This window comes from Echinops telfairi, unplaced genomic scaffold (genome assembly GCF_000313985.2).
Source record: "Echinops telfairi isolate 266 unplaced genomic scaffold, ASM31398v2 ScPeMD7_4225;HRSCAF=4972, whole genome shotgun sequence".
NCBI lineage: Eukaryota > Metazoa > Chordata > Mammalia > Afrosoricida > Tenrecidae > Echinops > Echinops telfairi.
In genome coordinates, this window is record NW_022108124.1 from 685639 (window position 1) to 693403 (window position 7765).

Genomic DNA, 7765 nt, shown 5'->3' on the forward strand with positions numbered 1-7765 from the left:
AATGTACAAATGTGCTTGACACAATGGATGGATGTATGGATTGTGATAAGAATTGTATGTGCCCCCAATAAAATGATTTAAAAAAATAAAAGAAGAAGAAGAGTCAGGGTTAATCTTGGGTTAAATCAGCATTGTGGGGCTTGTTTTGGTTTTGGGGTTTTTTTTGTAATGTGAAATTTATACTTTAAAAAATAATCGCTGAATGTCCCTTTTTTCCATAAGAACGGAAGGTATGCAAATACACTTGGATTTTCTGACCATCTTTCTGTTGTGATTCAGGTATAGCCAGGGAATTACAAGGGGGAAAAAAGGAAATAAAAACTAGAAACATTTATACCAGCTCCTAATAAGTCAACACATGAAAAGAGCATTCAGTAAATTCTGACATTCCCTGCTCCCATTCAATAGTCATCCTGTATGTTCTTTGTCAGCACCCATGGAGAGCTTATTTCTGCTGCATGGATTCTGTCTTGTTTCCCTCGCCACATCAGTACCATGTGGACTGTTTGCCACTTTTGTTTCTCCAAAAGAACATGAGCACAAATTCTATTACTAAAACGTCAGTATGCCTGGCATTCTCATCATAAAACAAACATCATAGAATTGTGGACCAATGAAACCCAGAGATACCGAATGATGGCCTGAGCATGATGTGGGATCCAGGAAGATCAAACAACAAGAAAGCAAATCTCCACCATCTAGTCAGAACAGATGATCCTACTGTATCTGCTTCTGTCGGAGAGGAAAGACTCACAGAATCAGTCCTGAGTGTTGCCATCACCACCCCCCACCTCGTGTTCCATTATTAGCACTGCAGGCCTTCGATTGATCTTGTCTTACTGTTTTATGGAATAACATGATTACTGGATTCAGTGCACACTGACAGGCCCCATGCTAGGCATTGGAAATGTACAGATAAGATAGTTCACAACCCCAAGTAGTTTACAATCTGAATTCGGAACCGGACATGCTAAAAATATGAGTAGAACTGCCCCATAGGGTTGAAGAGGCTGTACTCTATTTTTTTTTAATTTTGGATGTGCTGTGGGTTTAATAAACAGGAGCCATATCACTTCATCTGTTACAGCAAATAGTAAATAAGAAACAATAATTCAAAAGGGCCCAGAAAGCTTTCGTCATCCACAAAATTAAAGAATGGAGACGGACCGTCACCACTCGGCTGTTGGTTAACTTGTTCTTGAGATCCTGCTCTCCTACCCAAAGTAGCGTGCTGCTTCCAGAATGGAATTGGTCTTCAAACGTTATACTAGTTGGGAGGCTAGTTTATTGGCTTGCCTTAATAATGGAATCTAGAGAGCCCTAAATTAGCTAAGGGACCTGGACAAGTCGCCTTTACTTTCAGCTTCACCCCAAGGTTCGTGACTGTTTTCTTTAACGAGCTGCAGGCGAATGAGGTAGAAAGGGCAGAGATGGACTCTCAAGCAGAAGGGCAAAGAGGATGGCTCCCATACACTAATGGATATCAGGCCTCCTGTGTTAGTCTGGGTTGACTAGAGAAACAAATTCAGAGACACTCATATGTGCAGAAGAGAGAGTTTTATATCCAAGAGTAATTGTATATTAAAAACATCCCAGCCCAGTCCATATCAAGTCAATAAGTTCAGTAGTAGCCCCTAAGTCTAATATTAGCCCATATGTCTGGTACTAATTCATAAATTCTTCTACAGACTCACACAGCACATGCAATGATGCCAAAGCAGGAGGATCACAGGTTGGTGGGTGAAAAGTCTTGCGGAAGCATCTCATCGTTGGCCCGGCTCTCCATGTGGCTCCTCTTGCTCCAGGGCTCTGGATGCCATCAGACTGGCTCCATGTGGCTTGTCAACAAAATGTGAAGCAGAGACAGCGTGTGTCCCACCTCCCAGAATCCTCAGGAGAAGGCCATGTGCACACAGGGGCATCATTGGCTATGACCTGATGGACAGGCTAATCTCCACCCTTTTGCTAAAGTTGACAGGAGATTATGTAACTGCCACACCTCCCAAGGAAGATAACACAAACAGTAGCATGAGGAGTAAATGCCTTTAGTTTCCTCTGCAACATGGGCCAAAGGGCAAAAGTCTGGATGGTCAATGCCACCATGAAGAGGGCATTCAGGGAGCGAGTCAGGCCGCGGGAGACCTGGCAAACAGAGGCAAAGATGGTTAAGTCCAAGGACTGTGTGCTGGGCACAATGCAGGTTTGGCATGTCTAACAGCATGAAGACTGACATGACATAGATAGCATTGCTGACAACCCCATGGTGGGGAACATACATAAAAGAAATAAAACACAGCCCACTCTTCAGGTCTGCCCACCTGGCCTGCCTACTCTTCCTCCACCCTTCACCTCCATCAAGGAGGGCAAACAAAGCATAGCCAATCAGTGAAGAAGCCAGGCTGGTCCCAAAGAGCCCGTAAGGGGCCAGCAGACACTGGTCCGTATACCACCAGATACACACACACACACACACACACTGCACAGCTGCTGTGTCACCACACTAGACTCAAACACCACAGCCCAGTATCGGTGTGTCTGGGCATAGAAGTTTTTTCGGAGCTCTTCTGGCAATCGCCGATTCACATAATTATCAGCAAAGGTCTATTGCTCATACCAGACCCTCTGCCTCCTGGCCTCGTTGATCACACATTATCCTTTTCCTCAAACTCAGGACGGTTCAATCTCTCTCACAGAAGTCCATGTGGTTCTGGATCTTTATGAAGTTTTGAAGTAAGAACTCGCTGGAAATTCCATGCTGGGCTGTAGTTGATATGCTACCCACTGTCCCTGGCTTTCAAAAGAAGCAATCCAGGCTAGACCGGCAATAGATGAGTTTGTTCTCGGAAGCCGGACAGTGCAGCAATTTCCTCCAGTCGGTCTCGAAGGGACGCGTGACGCCCCATCCTGGGCCAGGCTGTACTTTCCTGGGAGCTGACCTCCAAGTCTTCTCTCCCATCGTGTTACTGGTGGGTTCAATTCTCTGACCTTTGCGTGAGCAGCCACGCTTAACAACCGCACCACTTTCTTTCTTGTACGTGTTGTTAATAGCTCTCCGTTTTCCCCAACTTCTTTTCCATACCTTCAAGAAACTATTCATGCAGCTGCTCTATGTATAGATTTACTTATCCTGCACTTCATATACAGAAAAACATAAAAAAACGAACAAACAACAGTAAAACAGAAAAAACCCTCAGAAAACAAAGCAGAAAATAGTGAAAACTAGAACAAGAATTAAATGGATACAAAGGGAGATCAATGATAAGATGTTAATTTTAACCCAACTACATCTGCAATAATCCACTCTTCCAATGTACTCTGCCTGGTAGCAAGGCTACTCACATCGTTGGTCTATGGTCTGAGGGGATTTCCCAGGGGCTTTTAAATGTGCTGCCTCCCTAAGCCAAATCAGTTGCTGTCATGGTGACCCAATGTGTTATAGTCAAACTGTGTTCCCTAAGATTTTCAATGGAGGATTATTTTGGAGTAGATTGCAATGAACCCCCAATTTTTGAATTAACAGGTAATCACTAACATTTGTGTCACACAGAAACCCTCTCTCCCCTTTACTGTGAAAAAATGAAGACCAAGGGAAATAAATTTAGCAGACCAAGATCTGCTTGGAAATGTATAAGTGAGACTCAAACTCAAGTCTTTTATTTATTATTTTAAAAATCATTTTATTGGAGGCCTCATACAGCTCTTAGCACAATTCATACATCCATCCATTGTGTCAAGCACATTTGTATATATGTTACCATCATCATTTTCCAAACATTTTCTTTCTACTTGAGCCCTTGGTATCAGCTCCTCATTTTTCCCCTCCCTCTCCACTTTGCCTCCCTCATGAGCCCTTGATATTTTATAATTTTTTTTCATGTCTTACACAACTCAGATCTTTTTGCCCTGAACTCTTTCGATCTATTCCAAAACTACTTGTACTACTCGCTTATATTACTTGAGAATACAGAAGTAAACAAAGAGTTGAAAACAGAAACAAAATATTAAAAGAGGAAGATATGAAAACATTAAAGGTAACCTTGGGTTTCAATGAAATTCATAGAGAACCACTTCCTTGATGATTGATTCCAACTGTCCTCATTTTTCCCCAGGTTCCTTGACCTTTATTTGATATTGACATGCACTTGACCACCTCGCAAACGATAATCAAGTTCTATATATACAAAGTGGTTGTTTAACTTGCAGCCTGTTCAGTGAGATAACATATCAGCTGATAGTGGATTCTAATTGAACATGTGATTGTGTTGCTTAGTTCATGATTTTTTTTAGGGATACTCGTATTTTCTCTCAACTAGAATATAAAATAGTTGAAGGAATATAGCATTTCCTCCTTCCTCCTTCCTTCTTTCTTTTCTTTCTCCTATGTGTTTCTCTGATGACCAGGGCAAAAAACACTAATGTTTATGTTTCTGGAGTAGGAAATGAAATTTAACATCAGATTATTTTTAAAATTCCATTCATTTATAATTAACAAATGAAATTTTGTTATTAAAGTTTTTGGTTTGGGAAAGGAAACTATGCTGATAAGTTTCATCTGTCTTTATGCACTAATCTTGATATCTTAAATTTATTGCATATTAAAAATAAACTCCCTGGCTTTTGAAATTTCAGAATCATGAAAACCTTAGGTTTGTAGAACCACTAAAATGATGAGTTGAAAGTATTTGATGGTGTCTTTAAAAAATGACACCTCACTTAAATGGTTGCTTGCTTTAAGATAATCTTTTAAGACCCTAGACACTATTTCTTTTGATAGCTGGGCACCATCTGATTTCTTCACCAGATTTTGCTATAGCACCCATACCTTCAGCAATCTCCTCACAAGAGTGAATATTTAGTAGCACCATATCATAAGAATTAATTGTTTTTAAGATAGGGCTATGTGATAGGTTTTTTTTGTGCCAACCTGGCTCCCACAGGAACATGTGGACGGAGGTTAGCCTGTCAATCAAGACACAGCTTGATTAAAGGGTGGCCAAAATAAATGGCTATTGACCCAAAATAAATGGCTCTGGGGGCTATTGGACAAGCACACTGTCTGAGTTAGCTGCTCTGCCTCAACTGTGTGCTGTGGTGGGCCGTGCAGTGCTCTGCTCCACCTGGCCAAGACAACCCATGAACTGAGGTGGACCCTGCTGTGTCTGGGACACTGCACCTCCAGGCTGCCATTTGCATCGCTGTATCTGGAGGCTCCACCAGACCTACTTCACCATGCTGTGCTACTGGCCTCTGCTACACCTCACCACTGCAGTTTCCCACTGTCCACTTCCTTGAGCCAGTGGCTGCGTGAGTTAGTATATTAACTGTCCCCTTAAAGTGAGCTGGACTGAGCTCTCTGTACTGGTGTGTGGACTAATTGTATTCCTTTTGCTATACAGATCTACCCTTTTATATGTATGTAATCATAAGTGTCCTGTTTTTGTTTGTCTTGAGAACCCTGCCTAACACAGGCTACAGTTAAGCATAAGCCCCAAATCCATTCATGTTTCTGTGGCATATATATGTCTCTGGTTTGCTTTAAAGACATCCCATCATATTATAGTAGAGAACATTATAAATCATTCCCATGGATATAAAATAATTTTACTGATAGCATCATTAATTTAGTCAATGGGATAGAGTTTAACATGGAAGAAGCACACCAGCCTGTGCGATCCAAGGATTGTAAAAAATACAATCCAAATCTAGAGGTGGGAGAGAAAGGTTTCAGAGCTTAAATTCTGAGCACCCACTTTATAGAAGGCTCTGGATGACATTGGAAGCACAAAACCCATTTATAGGGTACCCACGTGGATTAATCCTCTGGTAAATCTTCTGACAATAGTCCAGTGATGTCAATATCCTTGTTATCAGATAAAGAGCATTATAAAGTCAATTAGGACAGAGGTAGTTAGGTTAAAATGTAACACTTTATCATTTGATCTTCCCCTTTGACTCATTTTATAGTTGTTTCAATTTTCAATATTTTCTGCTTTCTTTTCAATGAGGCTTTCCTTTATTTTTTTTTGGTCATTGTTGTTTTGTTTGTTGCTTGTTTTTCTTTTGTATGATTTCAATATATGAAATCCAGGACAGATAAATCTACAGAGATGGTAACTAAATGAATGGCTTCTTGGAAGCATGACAGGGGATGTTGAGGGGAAATAGGGAGCTAGCAACAATGAGTAAAAGAATGATGATCATGTTCTGAAATTGATTGTGGTGATCATTGTGCAAATCTTGTCAATATGATTGAACTCTTAAATCATATGATATGTGAATTATATGCCAATAAAACTATTTAACTGAAATATTTGACTGTCAAATGTGAATTTCAGTAGTATGCCAACAATTCCATGTGAATCAAAATAAGATCAAATAACTGGACTTAGATTTTTATAAAAGGATACTTTATATTTCTTTAGAATCTTCCTGAGCAACAACAGATATGCTGGATCTATGAATTGACATGATTTTATGGAGGGATCTTTCTTAGAAGGTAAATAATGTTCTTTTTTTATTATTAAAAGATCTTTTTATTGGGGGCTCTAACAGCTCTTATAACAATCCATACATCAATTGTATCAAGCATATTTGTACATATGTTGCCATCATTATTTTCTAGACACTGAGCCCTTGGTATCAGCTCCTCACCAGCCCCCAGTGACCCCTTGATAAACAATAAATTATTATTATTTTCATAACTTAAACCGACCACTGTCTCCCTTTCCCCACAGTTTCTGTTGTTTGTCCCTGTAGTAGTTACATAATCTGGTGTCAATTTGGGACTTGAGAGGATTAATAGTGAAGGGGTGGAGTCTAGTCTGTCAATTGGGTCATAGCCAATGAGGCTTCTGTGTGGGTATGGCCTACTCCTGAAAATTCTGGGAACTCTAGTATTTCCTCCTTGGAGGCGGGAGACTCTCTCTCTTGACTTACTCCCTGGGAGACATTGCAGCTGACAAGACACATGGAGCTATGCTAGTGCCCTGAGCTGGAGGAGCCACATGCAGACCCCTGCCAGTGCTGAGATGCTTACAATACCACTGGATCCACAAGACTTCCCATTCACTGGCTTGTGATCTCCCTGCACTTGGTGTCATTGCATGTGTTTCATGAGTCAGAAGAGGACTTTATAGATTGGTATCAGACATGTGGGCTAATATTGGACTTATGGACTTGATCTGGACTGGGCTGGGATGTTTTCTCAATATTCAATTGCTTTTGCATATAAAGGTCTTTTTTATACACATTTGAGTGTCTATATATTTTGTTTCTCTACTCTACCCAGACTAACACAGTTCCCCTGGAGGAGTGTGTGTGTGTGGTTATGTGTGGATCATTGCAAACGATTCCTTGTTCCTCCCCTCTTCTCCCCATGTTCCCCTTACCCTTATGGTATCACTATTCCCATTCATGTTCCTGGATTCCGTGTGTCATGAGCTTTTATCTCTTATCTGTACCTGTGCACATGCTCTGGTCTAGCCTGCAGTGAAAGGCAGTACTGGGGTCATGATAGTGGGGGTAAGGAAGCCTCAAGGAATTAGAGGAATATTGTGTATTTCATTGGTGCTTTACTGTGCCCTGGTTGTGACCCTTCCTTGTGACCCTTCTGTGAGGGGATGTCCCATTGTCTACAGATGGTTATGGGTCTCTGCTCCCACCGCTCTCATTCTCAAAAATGTTTGTTGTTATTGTTGTTTGTTTGGATCTTCTGATGCCTGTTACCTGGTCCTAATGCCACCTCATGATCGCATAGGCTGGTGTG

General features: G+C 41.1%; 1 pseudogene; it reads right to left on the minus strand.

The window, feature by feature from the left end:
• Window positions 1–1325: 1325 nt before the first annotated feature.
• LOC115871247 lies at window positions 1326–2903 on the minus strand (annotated as a pseudogene).
• Between the last annotated feature and the right edge of the window lie 4862 nt (window positions 2904–7765).